Source organism: Falco peregrinus, chromosome 2, assembly GCF_023634155.1.
Source record: "Falco peregrinus isolate bFalPer1 chromosome 2, bFalPer1.pri, whole genome shotgun sequence".
NCBI lineage: Eukaryota > Metazoa > Chordata > Aves > Falconiformes > Falconidae > Falco > Falco peregrinus.
In genome coordinates this window covers 2,137,187-2,161,179 of record NC_073722.1, presented here as the reverse complement: position 1 = coordinate 2,161,179, position 23,993 = coordinate 2,137,187, and positions in this window count along the sequence as shown.

Below are 23,993 nucleotides of genomic sequence, written 5' to 3'. Positions count from 1 at the left end.
TTGGAATATTGACATTCTTTTTTTGGATACCTATATGTGTAAAAATGTATCCTGTAATAGAAGTTTTGGCTGGCCTTCATCCTGGCACATAACCAGGCCTGGTCTGAGAATTTAAAATCACCTTATGTTTTTGTTTCTATTTTTTGTGCAGTAAAGTGAAAACATCCTCTAAGATGGTAGACTAAATAGATTAACTAGGTCTGTAAGTGTTTAGAAGTGTTTGTATTCCTGGTTTCTATACTAGGAGAAAGGTTTGAAATGAAATCTCAAAAAAAAATATTGACTGGCTAATAAATTTCCTCTTTTTAAAATACTCTGTAAATATTCAAAATCACTGGCAGCTTTCATTTTAGAAAGCAACCACCTGTTGCTCCTTTGATATAAAAGATCAAAAACAGTTAGTGTGGATTCTAGAAAGTCTAGAAACCCATTAAAATATTTCTATTTTCTGTGATCCTTTTGAGACTCTGTCATCCTCTGAAGTTACCACTGGCAGTTACAGTAGTTTGTTCAGAGTTGAATTTTTGTGGTTTGAACTTCTCGTTTGATTCTAGCTTTTACTAAGCAAAGTGAAAAGTTACTACATCATCATATTAAGAGGATATTGTCATTCAGACTGACATTTACATGATGTCCTTAGAAAACCTCCCGTAAGTATGTGTTTATTGCCAGAATCTGAAGATCATTAGAAAATTCTCATCTTTTTATATAAAAGTGGTTTAATGGGCTACAAGGGAGGTCTACAAAATTAAACTAGCACATACTTTACACTCACTTTCAACTCCTGAAAAAAGCAATTTTAGAGAAAAAGATAATTCTACTTTCACCAATCTGTTCTTTGAAGATAATTATTCCTTCTAAATATAGATGGAATATACATCATCTAAGTAATGATGAAACAAGCATTGTTTTGTCCGTTCAGTACAATAACATTTTAATGTATAGTTCTTCAGTGAAGAGGTAAGGTATTATCAACATTTTATATTACACAGGCACAAAGAGGGGTTTCTAACTGGAATATGGGAAGAAAGCACTGTTGTATCTCAGCACCATGTGACCACTCATAACTTGCATGTAATAATGTTTTAATGAAGAATTGACTGAAGGAAAGCCAGTGTCACAAAGAGATGTTACTAAGAATGTGAATCTAAGACACTGACATTATTATATTCAATTTAATCTTCTGATTCCTCTAAAAAACAGAGAGAAAACAGAAAAACTTTGGACATCAATCGGGCTTTGTATCAAATTTGTGATAAACTTTTCAGTTATTGTTACAGAGATGGATCCATGGCATAAATAAACATTCAACCAGAGAATGAGTTTGAAAGTTTTGTGTAAAGATTATTAGATTTGTTTAGTAATTATCTTTATTCTGGAGGTAACCATCATAATTAGGTAGTAGATAATCACTTTTGTACTCTCACAAAAGATGTTACTGGAGATCCTACTGGTCATTAACCCACACAAAGAAAGCCAACATACAGTAGAACTGAATATTTTTAGAGCATGAAGAAACACACTGTATTCACTGTACCCATACATCTTGTATTCAAACAGGTAGGTGATGCTCAGGAGATGGCAATAAGCAAAACACAGATACCCCAATACTGAATGATTCAAAAGTGTTTGTGGACTCATCCAATTTCTCTAGCTGGTACAGTAAGAAACATGTATTGGGGCTAAAGTTGGAGACAGTTCAGTACAGGTATGTTGCACTAAAATATAAAACCCCCTTAGAATAAAACTGCTTTGCAAAAGTGATGTCAGTAATATATTGTAAAACGATTTTTAAAAACAGTTCTGATAGTTTTGTGACATCCTAAGCAGTTGTTGGGGTTTCTTATTAAAGAGGAAAATAACTTCAGAGTGAAATTTAAGCCAAATCATTCTATTTAGAAGAATATGCAAAAGACACTAGAGTATCAGAATTGAAATATTTCAAGGAATAAGAGATTGTGTTTTGGGGGAACAGAAGAACAAAAAATTCTCTTGTCTTTATACCTTGTCTATATATTAATGGAGATACCATTAATTTGGATAGCATTTACTTTTGGCTACTGTCCTATCACTAACTACATTTTTACCTCCATGCATTATTTTTATATAAGCAGAAAAGAGGTAACTTTAGTGCTATTTACACACAAGTGTAATCCATGAGCACATTTAAATGCATATAAAAATATCATGTGCGACAAAGAGCATTTAGAAACCTCATAAAAAGAGGAAAATATTTCAGAAATTACAAGTGGGTACATTTTCACAGTTACTTTGTTTATTTCAAATGCTGGGTTTTTGTCCTAAATATTGTCAAAGTCCCCTATGTTTTGAAGACCTTTACTTAAAGTGGACACCAAAATCAATTTGTGTACTGCACTAGCCTTAATGAATAAATGAAGCACTATTTGTAGCATGTTTTATGAAAACCATAAAGTTTTAGTGGAAAAAATAACATTGAGAGTGGTTGCTGATTTTAATTGTAGGAATTGGAATAATAACATTTGAGAATTACCACTATTGGAAAGAAATACATAGTTTCCTACATATTTTTTTAAAATGTGAAAATAATTAATTTTATTTTGTGTTTTCATATCTGTATCTAGAATAATTAATTGCCATAGATAGGGGTAGGAAGTATGATCATCTTAAATGGGTTCTGAAAGATGTACAATACCAGACTTGATTCCCGCTGACCAACCAGTGATTATTAATTGTTATTACAAGGTGGTCATGAAATACAAGAGCTCTGAATGATAGTCACTGATGGAAATTACATTGGAAGCTACCACAGATGAGAGGCAACTGAACCCTTCCCTCAATAAAGCAGTATTTGTGCTCCTAACTTGCCTTCAAATTCTCATTTTTTGTGACTTCCAAACTTTGATACAAATTAGGTTAAAATAATTTGCCATCCTGCAAAGAGTTTATAACATTTAGCATGCTTTAATACACTGAATTCACAGAAGAAAACATTTGAAGCAAACTTTGGCCGTACATCGGAAGGAAATGACAACTGCTATGGCAAGATAAGATGGGACAGAACAGCCAGAATACAAGTTACCTCCAAATCCCACTGGCATCCATAAGAGCACAAGGAAAATGTGAAAGATTCTGAAATATTTTTGTTGCAATATTTTTGTTTGTTAAATAGATATCTCGACATCCATACTTTTGTCACAGATAGTCCTTGTACCTTCCATTTTCTGGTTTATAGATGTCATGAAGGACAAATCTTCTTATAGTCTTAGAAACTGCCCTGTAACCTCTCCGTAGTAAGATTTATGTGATTAATCTTGCTCATAAAGATGACTATAATCAGTGGGGAAAGAAAATGAAACATGACCATTTCTTTTGGTAAAAGATTACAAGTCAGATATCTAACAGGAAAACTCATCCTATTTGTGCCTTTACTAAATCATTACATTTCTCTGTGTATCTCTTTCCACCCCCAGCCTGCTTGGGATTTTTTTCTACAGTGCTTTTGGCAGTAAAACTCTTTAAGTGTTGTAAAAGGTGGGTTGGTTTTCCAGTAGAGGAGGGAACAGTGGAGAAACTGGTACAGCTGATATTTCTACTGTTTAGCTGGGCCAAGAAAGTTTGCTTGATTTGTTCATACTCTTCTCAAATATGGAAATGAACTTTTGACTTTTTGCTCTGTTTTATCTTTTCTGTGTTAGAGATTGATTCAATTAGCTCTAGCAATAGCTTTCATAATTTATAGAACCCAAGCCACTTCAGAATTTCCTGTAGTCCTAGGAGAACGAGTTTATTTCCAGACTTTCTTCAGAACTTGTACTGCTGAAACAAATCCTTCAACACTCCTAAACCCCAAAGTGCAATTACAGTCTCATATTTTTAAATAAAACTACCACTGCATTCAGTAGTTCAGGTAGCTCACTCTTGGTTTTTTCCAAGAAAATTTGCTTTGCACTATAGGTGTCTGCAGAACACCATTCTCTGTATTTCTAAACAGGAAAATAATGCTTACATTAGTTTTTGCAAAATGCTTTGTGTAAATTTACTAATATAGGTCTATAACATTTTTTATTACAGTAGAGTAAATACGAGATGCGACAGTCAGGTGTTTATTTCAAACATAGTCAGCAGAGCTCTCCAGTCTCTATGAAAACTATATTTTTAACTTATTGTGCACTTTAATTCTATGCTATCAAAACTTGGTCTTCTACATGTACATGCATGTTTTAGAAATAACAGAAGGTTCTAAAATTTTCCAAGATCATAAAATAGGTGCAATAGATCTTTCCTTTCATAGCACTGTCCAGTCAATCACACATTTATTTTTATTCTGCAAAACTCAAGGTTTTACTTTTCTCTTGTTGTCTTGAACTTGGCACTCCAGAGATTAGATAAAAAGAAAAAAAAAAAGGCATTAATGCAATGATAGCATTCCTCCTTTTAATATAAAATATTAATACAATTATTAATAACAATATGTAATTTTGTAATAAATATTACACTAAAAATAGTTTCCAACACAAATTAATGATTGTGACTAGCACTGTCAATTAACAGGTATGGTGCTTAGACATTTAGTTATACTTGCTGATTTTATAGCAATTCCCTATATTATTCACTGTTGTCTGTATACTTAAGCCTAGCTGGGACTACTTTCCTCATCATTTCTACAGAATAATTATGCAGATTAATTATTTCTAATATTATTGACCTTTTTTTTTTTTTAATAGTATCTGTAATTTGTTTTTGCAATACTATATAGTACAGTAAAATCATTCACAGTGTACTACAACATTTCTAAATTCCAGTAATATTTCCATTAGGAAAAAAAAAAAAAAAGAGAGAGAGAGAAAATAATTGAGATAACTCACAGAAAAAAATACAAGAATGGTTAAAAATAGGGAAGTAAGTGCTGAACAGATTACAGCACAATTGCTTTAAATCAAAAGAGTGGCATTAGTTGCATTCAAATATGTAGAAGCTGAAATAATGTAAGGGGTCCTAGTTCCCAGTCCCAGAATTACCCACAGGCTTGATCATATGCTTTATTTTGTTGCTTTTACTCACCTGCTGGCTCCTCTGAAGGCCATGGCAAAACTCGTGCTGACTTCAAAAGAAGACAGTATTGAAGCCCTGAATAATAAATAACTCGAGGCAACTAGAAGTGTTTATAAGGAAAGGTATTATAGTTTGGATATTGCTAGAAGAGAATGGAGAGAATAATTGGCCCCCTGAATCTTGGGAATCTTAGAAATAACCTTCAGTGTCCTTGTTTATCAGTAAAAATTTTGGTATGAGACAGATTTTAGGCTGAGATTTGCCTGTGAAATCAGTTTCAAGGCATACCAGAAAAATTGGTCAATATTTTGTGGGATTCTGCAGACTTATCAAACGCATGTGAGAATGAAATGGTAAATGTTTGTCCAGTATTTCTAAGATTCTTTTTCTTTAATGCTACTCACCTCATAAACATGGCTACTGCTGTAAGGTTTTTGGGCACTAAGTGGACCAGGGATAACCATCTTCCAGCTTGCAATCTGATAAAGAACCAGAGCTAGGAATAATTTGTCATCAAGTACAATCAAAAATCAGTCCAAAATTAGGAGAAATTTTACTTTTGAAGTGGCAATTTTCTCAGACCTTCAGATGTTTTAACCCCCCCCCCCCCCCCCAAAAAAAAAAAACCAGATTGAAAGGTCACTCAATGCCATTTTAAAATGAAAAATCTGGAGCTTTTGTATAATTATTTTGACCTTAGACAGTTATTTTTTTACTGAGTGTAAACTATTAAAGCATCCAGTTATGGATCTCATTTTCCTCACTTCCTTAGTGGAAGAGAGGTGATAAAGACATAGAGAGAGAGGGGACAGACACGTGGGAACCAGCACAGGCACTTTTATTTATACTGTAAAAAGCTATTTTGAGTCCCATTTCTTTCATGATCATTGGGTTCAAAATGAGTAAAGGTAACAGAAATTTTTGAAAAGTCCTAAAAAATCACGTCCTTCTTAACTCCACTATACCATCTTTAATGCAGGCATTGCGGATCTGGGCTGTGTATTACCATACACTTAAGTTTTGCAATCTGTTCTCGCAAATCAATTTTACACAGCTTGAGAGTATGGGCAAGTTTGTATTTGCGCTATAAAGATGCTTCAGAGGGGAAAAGAATGAAAACAGTGTTGTAGCTGCAAACAAATCAATCGAACTGTATTAAAACTAAACACATGATGCCAAAGATGAATGTAGAGACAGAAACAGGGACAGAGATTACCATGGGGTCTAGACACATACAGTGATTAATCATCACACACATCTGGAAAAGAAAAGCACAACAAGAAACAGTTTTTTTCTTCTTGGGAGAGACAGTCAAGAGAGAAAGGAAATTATATTATCTTCTCCATGGATGAAGGAAAAGATGAAATGGATATTAACTGTCCCTCATTCTCATCAAACTCAAAATCTGTTATTCAGCTAGCTTTAGTTTTTATTATCTGAAAACAATCTCATAACTCACTTTTAAATTCAGAACATAAGTATATCCGTCTCTTTTTCAAAGATTCATTTCAATTTTAAAATCATAGTAAATAAATATATTTGGTTTAATTTATCAAAAAACCCAGTTTAATTAAATTCGGCAAATCTGAATACAGGAAAGAGCTGCAATACTGAGCTCTTTTGGTTTCTGTTGTTGGGGGTTTTTTTCCCTTTGTTTTTCTTTAGGTTTTGCAATTGCAGTATAAAACCTATTCAGATGTAAGTATCTCTGAATGCATTTCTAATTACTGGGAACATGACTCTGGCTACGCAGGATAAGTTAAAATGAAAACAGTCTATTTAGATGTTTTTTTTTCTGCACGCACAGGATATTGAGACAGCACTATGGTGTTCAGAAACTAACTGATGAATTTTCCTGCTTTGGAAACAAATTTTGCTTTCATATAAAGGCTGATAAAACAAATGTGTTTGTATCACCATATGATATATAGAACCTATTAGTATGAAAAAATAATTCTGCAGAAATAACTGTGAGGATTAGGTCATAGGAGCATCTGTGTGTCAGCTGAGGGCAAAACACCAGATTTATTTATGATTATTGAGTAGTTACTAGGTTCATGTGGGATGGGGACAGGACGAAAGGTATCTATGTAATATTTTATTTCTTTTTAAATTCAGCCTCTATATAAACTTTCCAAATACCCATTTTACTCTGGCTTTGCCACAACAATTTCTCCAAACCCACAGGTGCCCCCACTCCTTCTTGTGCATGGATAATTGAAGATACAGTCGTTTGCTCAGTACGTGCCAAGAGCAGAAAGTTTTTGCAAATATTTTCCTACTGCAAATCTACGCAGATCTATTCATGAAATTGGCTTGTGCCAGTTGGATCCTCTCTGGAAGTGCCTGTCACCTCCAGGGCTTGTGTCTGAGCTGACTGCTTAACAAAAATTCCTACCAGCCTGCTTTAGGTATCTTTTTAACCTCAGAAAACTAAAGAAGTAGTCGACATATTGATGGAATTCCTTAGAGAGAGGAGGGAAGGAGTATATACATGGAAGTTTGTTGGACTACCTTTAATATTTGTATCTATCCAGAAGAGAATTTCAGGGTTTTTGTAGCTGAGTTCAGGGCAGGGTATGTGTAGTAGCTGGGAAAGGGTTGTTGGTGGTTGTTTCTTAAGAAAATATTATAAAACCATTGTGATTATTTACATTGTTTTTTCTCCTCCTCCCTCCCTTCTCAGGTAGCTTATGTGCTTTTAAAGAAGAGCATGATTTAAGACTCATTTTAAAATGTCTCTAGAAATGACATAGTTGCTGAAAAAAATAGCAGTGTAAGCCAGGTGGAAAAAAATAGGATGGTAGAAAGAAATACCTCTGAGGACAGTTTTGTTGTACAACATTTGGCCTTAAATAAATGTATGGGCCTGCTTCTGAAAATATATTACATATGTCAAAGGAACAGTAATTAAACTGCTCCCTCTAAGCCTTTTTGATAGGCCATTTTCAGAATGAATGGTTGAGGCTGAGAAAGGGCACTTGGCATTTAAGAACCCTACCTTTAGGATATTATTCTCCCTGCTTTCTCATGCTCACATAATTTTACTTTTTTTCTACCAACTTAGAGCAATGCTAATATCCACTATTTTTGTTAAAGACTTGTAAAAAAAATTATGTGTCACATAAATGTAATTGTTTTTGTCGTTAAAAAAAATAAATCAGTTAGCCACCTCTTATATCAAACCTGAAGAAGAGTTTGTAATGGGTTGATCTTGGTGAAAATGGCAAATTTTGCATTTTGTCATTGATTAATGGAAACTGACATAAGCCACAGTCACTTATACTAAATCACTCAAAATAATTATTACCTGCTTAGAAGGGTGTTATGGTGAATAAATAATAATTTAAAAAGCCAGTGTCTGACCAAGACCTATAACATGTTTCTTCAAACGAGATAAACAAAATTAAATGTGATGGAGTGGAGCCCTAACTAATCTTTAAGGAAACTGGCAGATTCTAGAAACTTTTTACTTAAACTGATGTAACGTCATTCATGTTTACAATAATTATTTAACGAATATTAGTGTTTCACATCACCTGTATCCAGGACCGAGATTCCTACTTTATATTAATGTATACCCTTGCAATAACATATGTGTATATAAAGAAACAAGAATTAGATTAATATAAAGAACGGTCTTTCATTTCCTTTAATGCTGAAATTTCAAGAAAATAAATTGTAACAGAATTAAATAGATAAAATTCTGTATTACCTGTAGGAATTATTCAAGAAGTGACAATGCCAGGTGACAAGAGAGGCTTTGCTTTCTATATTCTGCTGCAGGACATAATTTACATGAATTCAGACAATTGCCTCCCTATTGAAACGGTTTAACACCTTTACACCGTTTCTTTTCTGGTTTGTGTGTACCATGTGGCAGTTCATTTCCACAGACTGTAAATGTGTATTTTCCAGTTGACTAAACCTGCTATTTATGAGTCTTAGCTGTTTACTGCAATAAGGTATTCTATTTGGTTTTTAAGATTTTCCAGTTTTCAAAATATGACTGTGTTGGAAGATTGCACAGATGCAAGAATTTTTCTACTATGAAGGCAGAAAAGAATTCTGTATCTATTTATTAATCTCTTTTATTAATCTAATCTTTCAACATAAGATTTTTAGGGTATTTGTTTTTCTCCCTGCTGTAGCAATAGGTATTAGATTTTATATGCTTTAACTGTGACAGTAATAGAATGCCAGCACTTGCATAGATAATAGTCTTTGTGGCTGTCTTAGAAACTTCAGAGTTTCTTTGGTTTTACTTTTACCTTTGGATTATTTTTCTTAAAACTCTGTGAAGTTGGGAAATTATAAACTATAGATACTTCCAATACACAGTCCTTAGGGATACACCATAGCAAAAATTAAAGCCATCTTTATTCGCCCATGAGAAACAGAGGATGTCTGAAGAAAATGCAGAATAGAATGACTTGCTAATTACAGGCCTGACAGAAATAGCCAGAAAGAAAAGTCTTGCAAAACCAGAACATTTACTGGAACTCAGGGGCAGGCATTGGAATTATATTACCAGAAATGCTAATAATCCATGGTTTTGTCATCTATAAGAATATAAACTTCTTCCAATATATATAAGATTATAATTGTCTTCCAATTGAAACAAAACTATACAGGCCTTTGATTTCCCTTTTGACAAACTGATTCACTCACAATGCTTTAAGTGTAATGGAAAGAATTTATGTGATTCATAGAATCATAGGACAGTTTGGGTTAGATGGGACCTTAAAAGTCATCTAGTTTCACCCCGCCTGCCATGGGCAGGGACACCTTCCACTACACCTGGTTGCTCAAAGCCCCAAGCGGCCTGGCCTTTCTGTTTATCACAAAGAATGTAGTTATACAGGCAAACAAATATGACAATTTCTAAGAAACAGGTTGTTGTGGCCATGAAAAGGAGTATTTTACATTTTCCCCTTGGGCAAGTACAAATTTCTAAAACCTTACATTGACTTATATGCCTGCCACCCCTCATTCACCTGCATGTTTGCTTCCATGAGGACTCACAACTGTGTTGCAGAACTGATGTAACGCTGCCTGATACAGGTGGCTCCTATGAGGGAAGTTAGGAAGAAGCTTGTCAAGAATAAACACATTTTTCCTCCATTTCTCCTTTTCATTTTGGTTATTTTACATGGAAATTACTAGTATATGGAAAGCATTAGGGTTTGGGTTGGTTTTTTGTGGGGGTTTTGGGGTTTTTTTTGGCTCCTCACTATATATCCACACATGCAAGCATGTGTGCATCACTTAGAAAATTAACCAGTTATTGTTGTCTGTTGTTACCTCTTAACATGAGTTATTAGGTTTTTTTCACTTATTACTGTGTAAAATTTGGACTATTTAACACCAGCTTCTTTTTAAAAATAAATTAAAAAAGCAAAAATATTCTTAAATCAACTTAGATCTCTCTGCTTGTGGGAAAGTGTCTTTCTCTCATGGTGTTCACTTGCATTCTCATTAAATTTGTTTATTTTTAGGAAAATACTTAAAACTTTCATTCTATTGAAGTTAAAAGCAACATGCAATTAGCTGTCTTAGTGAAATGGTGACAGACAAATGTCTTTAATAACTGTCTGCTGAGAGATTCCATTTTTGTAAGACCAAAGGTAGATGCAAATTTAAATATCTAAAGTCAATGTTTATTGCCAAATTTTTATATGGAAAGAGAAAGCTGAGACACAGTGCAGGTGTCTACTAAAATTTAAAAATATCCTTAATTATGTTTGTATATGAACTGGTAGATACTATTATCTGTGGAGCACCATTAACTACTAATGAGAGCATTATCAACTCTTAAGCTTGTTTCACATTATATTAAGAAAAACTGCACTGACCATTGTTTTGGGGAAGGAGGATGAAACAAGTTCTGAATACGACCATATCAAATCTGCAACTGCATAGGTTTTTACTCTTTTGAGTATTTTTTACATTGCATGGTCTGGGCTAAGAGACACTTTTCACTGCTCCAGAGATTTTTCAGAAGAGGTCTGGTTTTTATCACCACTGTTTAGTACTGCTATCAGCTGGAATATGAATATGTTCAATCTCTTTAAAAACTATTTGAGCAACAGTTTTCTTCATTTTCAAAGGAAATACATTGTGTAGCATTTTTGCAGAAAATTCTAACCCTTGATTGTCCTTGGTTCTTTTAATAATTGTTCAGCATAGATCTTTTTACTTTAAAATTATGCTGTTTTGTTCAGCTGACAGAGATTGCAATAACTGGATATTGAATCCGCCTAATAATTTGGGATGAAAAATTTGATTAGAAAGAATTCTTTATCGAATTCATGTCAGAGGAATAACAATGCTTGTTTACAAATTATATCCTGTACAGCTATATGGTATCTAATTCTCTGGACTTTATTAAAGTTTTAACCTTATCACTATACCGTACAATATAGACACTCAAAAAAATATTCATAGTTTTGTTAAAGGAACTGAGACATTGTAAAACTCACGCATACAAGACATTACACTTCTAATAATTCAGAGACACAGTTCCTAGTATAGAAATCTTAGGTTTTAGAGATAATTTAATTTTGTAATGAGAGCAGCTTCACATATAAAAGATTTCTGTAAGTGTTTATGATAGAATGTTGCTATTGAATATTAGTTAAACTTAGGAGGGGTTAACTGAAAATACTCTAGGCTAGGCTACTCTAAGAAATTCACAAATTAATTTTTTGATATTCTATTTCAAGGATAAGGGCAGACCTAGATTCTAGAGTACATTTGTGTTTGTACTGTGTATAACTTGAGTCTTGTAGGCAGTTACAATACATGCATACAACTCCAGAAGATGGAAGGTTCTGAAGAATAAGGCTCAATATCTAAATCCATTTTCATTGAACTATTGCATGGTTCCCTGAAAATGTTCTGTGCTCAATCCTGAAAATGAAGAAGAATGTACTCTTTGGGAGGTACAAGGAAATCCTTGGACTTGTTGGCCTGCAAGCATGTGGAGTCACTAATAGTGGGAGATCATGTGCACATACTAAACACGCTACCTGAGCTTTCAAAAGGAGGAAGTCCCAAAAGAAGGAAAAGAAGAGGCCAAGAAGAATCAAAGTACAGCAAAGATTCTTCATGGCAAGTATTGCACTTTACATCTGCAGCCCATAATTTGCTCACTGAGAAGAGAGTTGCAAAGCTAGTGAACCCACGTATCTCCTATCCTAAACCTACAGCAATGCCTCCCTCGATCTCACCATCTACTTGATCCTGCTAGCGTGGAAAAGGCATTTAACCATTTTTGTGAACTGCAAGAATTCTCACCAAAGACTTGAGGAAATGAATGGATTGATGCCTTCATAAGCTGTGTTGGTTTCAGTGCTTTTGAGATACATGGTATATCTCACACACCTTCTGAAGTTGTGGGAAGTTTTGCTGCAGTAAAAAGAAAGAATTAAATGAAATAAAATTTATACTTCTATTAGTAAATATTGCTACTGTGTAGATAACTACATAACCACAAATGAAAACGAGGTTTTCAATAATTTTAGTGGAGCCTGAATACTTAGAGAAACATTTTTTTCTTCTATATGGTACTAATGTCAGCAGTTATTAGAGGGAAATCTGTCAAATTTTGTCATAAAATCTACCTGAAATCAGGTTGCTTTTAAAATCCTTGTGAATAAAATGAGGCTTCCAAAGGGTCATTTCTGGAGAATCTTGTTTAGTTTTTATGAAACCAAAGCAGAAACTAGTACAAAATTAGTCTTTGCTGTATGTTTACAGCCTAATTTCAAAAAACAGCACCGTGTCTCCTGTCCAACAGCCTACATTTGATGTATAAATACCATGCCATTTTTTTAAACATTTTCAAGCAATTTCTGATAATGACAGACACTAAAAATATTCTGCCTTCCAGAACTGTATGAGTCTGTATTACTTTTGCTTGCTTTTGTTTATGACAGTAGAACAGGAGGACTGTCTTTTAGATAAATCTTTGGACTATGCAACCCTTGTAGTATTTTTCTAGCATTCCTGGCTATAACAATCCAACAAATAAATAAATAAACAATTAACTGAGGGAGAAGAAAGAGTTGCAATGAGATACAGCAAAGGAAGTGAGAGGTACCTTCCATCTTCTTACAGCTTCTTTAGGACCACAGCAAAAACCAAAGTAAAAGAAAAAGAAAAAAAGAAAAAAAAAAAACCACAAAAAACAAAACACAAACAAAACAGCAAGTGAGGATTACAAAATATCTTGGATTAAAAAAATTGTGTTGCTAATATATTTGGGATTTTTACTGTTCTGGCTGATGAAGTCGTGACTGTGTACATGTGTGTAAGCATGTACACGTACACAAAAAGGGAACCAACTACCGTAGAGCAAGAGTCTCAGTGCCTGCCCCTTGTGCAAGGTTTGTCAGGAAGCTGTTATTCTACTTATTATTCCGATGCATAAAAAATATGAATCATTGAAAAGATCGGCTCTCCTGACTGATCCATGTCTACGAGTAATTCTTATCAGCGTTTAAAAAAGCATATGAAAGTGACTGATCTTGTAAGTCTAATTACATATTCTGTGGGCAAAACTTTACTCTTTGTTTTGGCATGCCATGCACTCTGAATCACTGGAAGTTGCATGTTGGCTCAAGGGCAGCTGGGATCTAGAGTGGGCAGTCATTTTAGTAAACATGCTGTTGGATCCTCAATTTGAAGTGCCAAAGCGTATCCCAGGATTACTACAATTCCCATAAAAATCAATAGGAATTTCATGGATATACCCTCACATACTGACTGCTTCAAAAGCCTGCTTTTAGCTTCCCAAAGCAGGAAAGGGTGTGTTGATTCAAATAATGTTAATTAATAATAAGTAACCTTACTAACATACAATAAAATCACTGCCAAGACTTTTTGACTTTGAAGATTTAATTGAAAGTATTTGAGGCCCAGAAAATTAAAGACAAAAAGCAGAGTAGTGTGAATCTGATAGAGATGATAGAGGAACAGTAAATAATGAAGGAGAATGTAACTAGATAGAAAATATAAAGAACATTTAAAAGACTAATAAATGACAAAGACAATTCAGTGCGGATAAATGTAGAATGGTGGTGACTTTGATGAGTCTTTATAACACAGCTGTGCATGCATTATAAAATAGGAAGAACAAAAGTGTTCAAGAGTCAAAAGAAAACTGTGTCATTGATGTAGAAAAAGAAAGCTTGCAGACAAGTCTTAACACATGGATGAATGATGACTTTGAGAGAGTCTTTATGAAAGAAGTCTGTTTTTCATAAAGTAAAAGTATGAAAGAGTAGCAGCTAAAAAAGAAAAAACAAAAAAAAAATAAAAAAAAGATCCTACGTGGACTCTAAAGTATGTAAGAACCACAGCAATGTTTCTGTAGAGGAAAAAAATTGATGCAGATTAATTGATCTCACTACATTTCTAGCACTGATCTGACCATGCTGATTACATAAAAGGAGTATTTGCATGAAAGGTTGTCTTCTGTTTGGTCACTGTGCAGTTATTATTTCTCGAGTGTTTATTTTTCATGAGTAATAAAAATGCATTCAGAACGATAATAATGTTCACACAGAAAAGACACAGATGGGGGAAGAAAATAGATGTGAATATATAAAAAGGTATGAAGAAAGGAGAGGAAGAAATCAAAAAGCAAGTGGGATGAAGAGACAAATAGATGGAAAAGAAGATGAAGCAGAATTGATATTATTTATTAGTCTAAATGTGGCAGGGGGGAGGGGACGGGACAGGACACGGACACTCCAAAAATACAAAGCTTAGGCTCCGATTTCCCTACTTTATTATAAAAATAGTCAGTTTTAAACAGAGATATTTTGGGCCTACCGTAATATGTATACTTTTTAGAATACATCCATACAATGTAGTTGAAATCAAGGACTTCTTCCTTCAGTATCTTCTAACTAACCACTGGGGCCAGCCAGTGTTCCTTGTTGTGCTGTTGCTCCTTGTCTCACTCCTTCCTGAACTGTTGCTCCCTCACTTTGGGGTATTTAGCCCAAGAAGGAGCAGTCAAAATGCACATCCAACCCATAGGATTCCTGATACCCAAAGTGACACTCATGTTCACTCCTACCTACTGAATCTCCAGCTAGCCACATCACCATGCAAAAATTTCAGCTGGGAATTTCCTTTACTTTCCGCCCTTCTCAGCACTGTGGAGGTACATTACTGAACATCTGAAGACCATGGAGTTAATCGCACCCAAACTCAAAAGTGTTGTTTGTAGTAGTTACGCTAATGTGTAAGCTGGCACTCTGTTGATGGGATTTTGGTTTCATACTGGTGTCAGACCAGCTAGATAAACTTGAAATCCAATTTCCAGGCTGACTACTTCAGACCCTTCAGATGCAGCAATCCTATGCTGCCCCAAGAAAAGTCAGAAACTGCTTGCCTTAAAAAAAATGGTGCATTTACACACATGTCCAGAAGAGGACTTCAAACACTTGGGAAATCTAAACAAGTTAGGGTTTCTAGAGGCACAACTTCTTTGAGATATCTGAATAGGCGTATCTAGAAGTGTAATTTTGGATGTAGGCATCTCAGTTCTAAAAGCATCCCATGCTATGCTCCTGAATCATTTTAAGAAAGTCACAACTGAAGAGGACACTTCTTAACCTGAGAAAGCTACCATATCAGATTTCCTGCAGTCACACAGATCTTACAAATTAGTTTGCATTCCAGTTCATAATTTCAAATGTTTTTTTTTTTTTCTCATAATTATGGAATAAAAACATATCTGAAGTGAAACTGGAACTCTGACATTATTACATGACTCAGGGACAAACTTGCCTTTCTTCTACCACAGTCAACTCTTTCAAGAATCAAAAAAAAATTGCCTTACTAAATTTATATAGAACAGGTTTTGCACTATAGTTCCATTTTGGCAGGGATGTTTTTCTGTTGAGCCTGGATCAGTGCTGTTAAAAAAAAATTGGGTGCCCTCAGTGTGTACTGTTCTGGATTCTAAAATATTTACTAGGGGTTCTGTGTGTTTAACTTGCCCGGGAGTATAAGCTGGTATGCTTTACTTCCAATTTTTTAATGATACTACTACTGCTGCCAGTAATTTTTATACCAGCTGCACTGGACTAATTATGTGTTTTTCTCAAAAGTCTATTTTTGAAATAATTATGGCCTTTGAGCATATAATAAACATCAAGCTTTGGGTAGGCAGGAGTAAGGAACTTTCTGTTTGACCAGAAAGGATAAAAAAGTTGGCATATCCTTGTTCCATCCTCATTTTGAATGCATAAACCCATACCCCACCTCAAGGTGCCCATCTAAGAAATAATCATTCCTTCCTATTTATGTTCACATTCTTCTAGTTACATTTCTAGATATTTTATATGTATTTCTCTTTAACTGCATTTTGCGAAGCTTCTTTGACTCAAAAGCAATAAATTCAATGAATAGTGAATGCTGTACCACTTATCTAAAGGAGGACACACCTATGTTTAGTTAAAGTTGGGAGATGTCCAAGGACCTTTACTGCAACATGATGGATGCACAGACTGCTAAGTCCTTGGGTTGCTTATCTTTAAGAGGGACATTTTGTCTTAGATACCCGTTGTACATGCAACGTGGTGAAGATGGAGACCTTAAACGTGACCGCTAAAGAATAGAGTCTGCATAGAGACAACTCCTCAAGGACATTGTCCAGGCACAAGATATGTTAATGTTGTTAACTTGAAGATGTGCTGGGTCCTTGAATGGAATGTGCTGATTGTCCAGGTGTGAGATATGTTAATGAGTTCCTGGAAAGTTGATGAATAGACATGAGTGAGTTGTATAAGGAGGGGGCTGAGGGGTTCCCTCTGTGTGCATGACTTTGGTGGAGCCATTCCCCATGCACCCAGCGCTGCCAATAAAAGATACTTAGTCACTAAGAAATTTTGACTTCGTTCTTTAAATCAACTGAACACTACTAAATGTACAGTGTAGGATTGTTATTGGTGCATTATAACCAGAAATTTCTCTTTTCCAGTCTCCTTTACTGACCTGAAATCGCTGAAGAGCTGAGGCTTATACCCGTCCATACTACAAGGTCACCTTAAACACAATGCAAGGCTGCCTCCAGTTTGAAGAAAATTTGTGAACGGTCTGCTTAGTTGGCAGCTTCTGTTATTTTATAGAAATTAAGTGAAATATAGAAAATTATGATGTTTGTAAAGGTTCTTCTAGGGCATGTGTAGGGGTACACTTCAGAGCTTTGAGCTGATCTAAGCCACACGACTCTTTTAAAGTTGATGAGAAAGTCACAGCTAGAATGGCATGTATAATCTGAAAATTTATCCCTTTCTGCCTCTTTAGATTTTCTGTGTCATATGTTATGGTAATAAATGGTTCTCAACATGAGGTTGATTGAAAGGTGTATTGCTGCATGAAACAAAGAACTTGTCTTTTCTTCATGATCTCTGAATAATGTTATTAGTGTATGCAGGGTCAGCTCTGAAAATCAGCAGCCTTTGTGACCAGGGAGCCTGGAGTTAAATTGGTGCGAGTGAACTTAAATGTACTTTCATAATTTGCCTTTTTAAGTTGTGTCTGTCTCTGAAAAGGAACTGAACAAATACATGGTCTTCTTTCTGCATTACTATTGACTACCTTTACTGTGGCTCTGCCATGCTAAGTTTCAAGGCCTGTATTTTTCAAATTATTGTTAAAAGTGCTTCAGTGTCTTGAAGAAGTCTAGAGAATATATCAAATTGAATGGAACAGCGGCTAGAAAACTCTAGTCAGAAAGTTTTGTTGTATATGACTCCATAAGATGTATGTTACTAGCTTTGAACAGTTATTTTCAATACTAATATTAATCATTAAAATAGGGAGGATCCAAGATTCATTCACATGTGCAGGGAAAAAAAAGGCACATTTGAACGGGTTCTTGATTTTTATTGCTATTTCAAGAAGTTTAAAAAATAACAAAGATGAGTAAAATTGCCATTCTCTAAAATAATCCTACTTTGTCATGGTTTTTTATTGTTTTTTTGTTTTGTTTGTTTGTTTGGGGGTTTGTTGTTGTTGGTGGTGGTGGTGGTTGGTTGTCTGCCAAACTAGTTTTAAATAGATGAGAACACACATAAATTAATGAAGGGATTATTTGATGAATTCTTTCTTGTACAATTTAGGAAAGACCACTGATTTAATACACAACAGATAGGGTAGAAACAACAGAAAGTAATTAATTGCAGGAGTGAAATTTTGGTTTTAGAACTAGACAGGCCTATTTAAAAGTCTCTAGGCCTAGCTGCAGAGATTTTCAAGACATTATTCTAGAAAATCTGATTACAGAGATACTACAGATGGATGCAATATTCACCAGTCTAGTTCTCGGAGGTCTTTTTAACTTAGTGAAGTGGTGTTATTGCAATTGAAATATGTAAATAGTACAAGACCTGACTGTGGGGAATGTTCTCAGCATTCCCAATATCATTGTAAACAGTGGGGGGTTGTTTTCCTGAAATGTACAGCTGCCTAAACCTGCAGCTGGCTCAGAATTTACTGGTGAATTCTAAGTCTATTTTCTTTTGTGACACTAAAACTGGGTTTGCACTACCAAATAATTTGTGTTTCCATACAACCTTTCATTCAAAAATTTAAATATTAAAAAAAAAAAAAAAAAAAAATCATTACGGCAATTGAAGGAGCAAGTAGGTAAGTTTTGTGCACAGGAATAAGAATTGACTACTGCAATAAAAGTCAATTAGAAACAGAATTTAGTTATGTATTATCTAACTATATGAACCAGAAATTAGCTCTGGACAGCTATGACTAATATTTGCTTTTAAGAAAAGTACTGTGCTTAAAATGTTAAAACATGGAGGGGTTATCTTATTAGCAGAATTTTCACTTTTTGTTATATCTAATACAATCCTTCATCCCCATGAAAATAAGAAAAAATCAATACAAAGATGTAATAAAAATAATAAAAAATAACAAGCTAATCATGTCATACTTGTGACTTGCTCACCTAAGTTCTTTTCCACAACTCTCCCTCTTCACATATATACTACGCTTTTGAGATCATATAGAAAGTCACATTGATTGCACTTGTATTTCTTACTCAGATTCAGAGGTCTGTTGATTTTCATCCTGAATAATATTGACCAATGAAGTATTCCTGCTTTGGTAGCTTCATTATTTTCATAGTTTCATCTAGTCATTTTGGTATGCTTGAATGAACATTGAGAAAACTGTCAGTTATAGCTTTGCAAACCCATTAAAATACCACAGTCTTGCACTATATTCTCCAGTGTTCAAACCACCTCACCGGAGACCTCGGCGAAAGATACTTTTTTGTTGTGCAGACCTGTTATTCCAGTTTAGTTTGTTAGGTGTGACTGTATTACCGCACCCTGTCTATGATGGTAATGTCAGGCATGTGTTCCTGTCTCTGCAGGTAACTTGTACTGGGTCACAAAGCAGGTCAGAGGTTATAATGACACTGGTCTGTTATACACCATGAATTGTATGGGCTTTGCCTTAGATTTCCTTTCCCCTTCTAACTCACCTAAAGGAAACAGAAAATTCTTTTTAGGATCCTTGCACAGTTTCAGTCACTGACCAAGGCATTACTTTATTCAGAAGAAAAAGCATTAGTTATAATTTAGAAAATGCTAAAAGTAGAAAGTAAGATATAGTTACAACTCCAGGCAGGCAGCTAGAGATGCACACACCAGCTTTGGTATAAAAGCCATCTCACCAAGTCAGCACAGGTCTGTTCTTGGATTAATGACTGTACTCAAGGGAATAAATAATCTATGTTGAGGATGATCTGCTCTCACCTTTATCTACAATTTTTGTCATCTGGAAACACTTTCATACTGAACATGAGCTAGAATGCTGGAGAGATGTACCCTAAATCTTCACATGGTTTACTAGCTTCGAATCTACCTGTTTCTGTGGCTTCTAGTTTGCATGGAAAGGAGGCAAGCTGGCCATGCACCTCCTCAGGACACAGACAAAGCCAACATTTTTCTAAACAAACAAGTTCACTGTTTTCACATCTACTCAACTGCAGAAAAGCACTTTAGTGAATTAATTAATTGGTCTAATATCTTGTAAGAATTTGCTATTGTCAAATGTTGTATGGATTCCAAAGAAAATGAGAAATGCTGGTTTCCAGTGTTTCTCTAGAACCAATTAAATTTGTTACACTACATACTCAGTTTTGATGAAACGTCATACTTCAGTGTAGCTGAATATGACAGCAATTCAGTAGTGCCTCATTTACCCCTTTCCTGCAATTCACTGTGTTCAGGTAGACCTTTAACAAGCTGTAAACTTGAAAATATACTTTAAAAAGCACTATTATTCACTCCAGACTACCCCTAATTTGATTTAATATTATTTTAATAACTATGATTTAGCATATGCTTTTTTTGCCAATGAAAATTTCTTAATGTTTTTTAGCTAATAGATTTTAGTGAGCTTTCTTGAGTGCTAAATTAGAATGTCAAATTGCAGGAGATTAGAAGATCCATACAAATTTGCAGTTTGGACTTTAAAACCTAGTTTCAGAAAAAATGGTGCTTAATTAGTAAATTCAGCCTTGTTAATCCTGAAGGTACCAAACAAAAGTGCCTTATTAAAATGTGTTTATGTATAAAAAGAATAGCTGGAGTATTGCTGTCTATCAAATACACTGCACTACACTATTTCAGCAGTACTGTCCTCCCGTGTATCTCAGAATCTTATAGAGACATAACTGCCTCCCTGGAAAGCAGCGCATTTTTCTCTCATTGTCTCTCTCTTCTCCCCACCACCTTTTTTTTTTTTCTTTTGGAATTTTTGTTGTTTCAACTACAGTCTTCTATGCCAAAAGATAATGCATAACTACATCCATTTTGTGACATAAATTCATGGTAATGAGTGATCCTGCTCTTGAATTTGTACTAATAGTACCCTAAATCACAAATGTCATATTTTCGCTTTTCCAGTCAAGATATTTTGTTTGAAAGTATTTGGTCTTAGTGGTGCTACTGCATTGCATTTAGCAGTGTTATATACTGTAGTATATAATAAACAGTGCAATAAGAGTCAAGATGAATTACGGACCAAAAGGTCCAAATCCCTTTATTTATTTATTTTTTTACCTGTCATCCATATGTTTGGCTTCGGAAGAACAGATAAAATTTTATTTTAAAACATACACTTTTTTCAAGACAGATATCAAATAGCGTTTACTCTTCTCATTTTTATGTTGACTCACATTGAACTTAAACATGTTAAAAGACATAGTTTGATTCCCTGTGAACTGATTTAATAATTACATGGCCAAATCTTTCTTCTCTGCTGGACATTTCTGAGTCTTTTATTTAAAGGATGCATTACATTATTCTAAATATTTAATATTTTACTTTATTTAAATTATTTAAATAAACATGTTCTTTATTTCATGTTTATTTAAAACAGGAAAATCTACGGAAAACCTAAATAGGGTGAGAGAACCTTTGCTTTCTACTTGTGTTGTACCATCTCCTAACTGTCTTCTCATCTGTGAAACCACCAGAAAACAGAGATTTTAAGCCAGTTACATTTAATATATTAAGCAATCTCTCTGTTTTTGCTGAGTCCATGAAACTCCCTTTCTTCAGCTGCAAGTCCCGTGTCCTGCATTTTCACTCAGTAATCAGCTTCCTGGACTGTCCTTTCTCTGTCTTATTGGATTAAGAAAAGTCTTATGCCAAACTACTTTGTGGTGAAACCTGATTTTCACAAGAATATTCCCTTTGGTCTTCAGGGCTTTAGAGGATAAAGAGGAGCTACTATCACATCTTTAATAAACTTGTCATTGTAACTATTGAGTTATGCCATGTGAATGTTCCCTTGGGTTTTCAAGGTTTTAGTAGAAATGGAAGAGCTATGATCACATCTTTAATGAACCTGCTTTTGAAACTCCTGAATTATCTACTTTTCCAGTGTGTAATGGTGTTTATATGTGTGTGTGGGAGGGGAAATGCCTGCATTGATGGGTTATCCTGAAGAATGGATTTCATGCATATTCTAGTCAGCATTTCCTCCCTTGGGTTTAGTGTCTGACAGTTTCCCTGGCTCTATGCTTGCTAGACTAATTTGTGTTCAGTTCCTTTGCTTGAGGACCTGGTGACAGTACACCCCAAAGACAAGACAATCTTTAGCTTTCACAGTTTGCTGGATCTGATTTAGATTTGATTTATTCCCAATAAAACTTATTGAGGCAGAGAATTTCTTATTTGTCCTTATATTTTAGTAAACCCAACGTTTCTTGCATTCACAGAGTATTTTATAATTCTTTTCAATTCAGTAAAATTATCTCTAATACCCAAACGTCACTGTCATTTTATTTTGTAACCATTTGTCTTTGTCCATTAGATTTCTGCTTTAAAGCTACACGAATTGAGAAGAAATGGGTATCTTTTTTTTATTTCTTAACTCTTGAACAGTCTTTTATGTTTAATATAGTCAACATATCCAACCAATTTGCTTCATTACTAAGAGGCATGTTCCCAAGACACATGTTAAATGCAAATTCATTTCAGTTTCATACTGCATTTTTATGTTTAAAGTTATATTTTATTAGATTAGAATACGTTAATTCCATACTTAAACACTGCATTTTAAATCAATTGGTTTTATACATTATTGTTTTCTTGCATTGTCAGAGTCCCTGAGAAAATAGTTGTTTAGGAAAAAAATATCAAAGTTTCATTATATTAAGAACTAATTATTACTGAATCACAAAATCACTGAATGTTCAGGGTTTGAAGGGAGCTCTGGAGGTCACCTAGTCCAACCCTCTGCTAAAACAGGTTCTCCTAGAGGAGGTTGCACAGAATGACATCAAGGCAGGTTTTAAACATCTCCACAGGAGACTCCACACCCTGGGCAGCCTGTCCCAGTGCTCTGTCACCCTCAAGGTAAAGAAATTCTTCCTCACATTCAGATGGAACTTACTGTGTTGCAGTTGGTGCCCGTTGCCCCTTGTCCTGTCACTGGGCACTACTGAAAAAAGCCTGGTGTCCCATCCTCTTGGCATTCACCCTTAAGACACTTGGAGACATTGACATGATCCCCTCTCAGTCTTCCTTTCTCCAGGCTACACAGCCCCAGCTCTCTCAGCCCCTCCTCATAAGGGAGATGCTCCAGGCCCCTCATCATCTTTGTAGCCCTGCACTGGACCCTTTCCAGCAGTTCCCAGTCTATCTGGAACTGAGGAGCCCAGAACTTGTCACAGCACTACAGATGTGGCCTCTCCAGGGCAGAGCAGAGGGGGAGGATACCCTCCCTCAACCTACTGGCCACATTCCTCCAAATGCACTCCCAGGTCCCCAGGAGGCTGACCAGCCTGTAGTTTCCTGGGTGCTCCTTCTCACCCTTTTAGAGCACTGGAGTGACACTGGCTTCCCTCCAGTCCTCAGGCACCTCTCCTGGTCTCCATGACCTTTCCAAAAGGATGGAGAGTGGCTTAGCAATAACAGCTGCCAGCTCCCTCAGCACTCATGGGTGCATCCCCTCAGGGCCCATGGATTTGTGGGTGTCACATTTGCTTAAGTGATCTCTAACCTGATCCTCCTCAACCAAAGGAAATTCTTCCTTACTCCAGACTTCCTCTCTTGACCCCAGGGTGTGGGAAACCAGAGGGCCAGCCTTGCCAGTGAAGACTGAAGCAAAGAAGGCGTTCATAACTCCCCCTTCTCTGTGTCCTTCATCACCAGGGCACCCTCCTCATTCAGCAGTGGGCCTACATTTTCTTTAGTTGTTCTTTTCCTACTCATGTACTTTAAGAAGGCCCTTTTTTTGTCCTTGACCTCCCTTGCCAGATTTAATTCCAAATGGACCTTAGCCTTCCTCATCACCTCCCTGCATGTTCTGACCACATCCCTATATACTTCTCAAGTGGCCTGTCACTTTTTCCACATCCCATAAAAGTCCTTCTTCTGTTTGAGGTTTGCCAGAAGCTT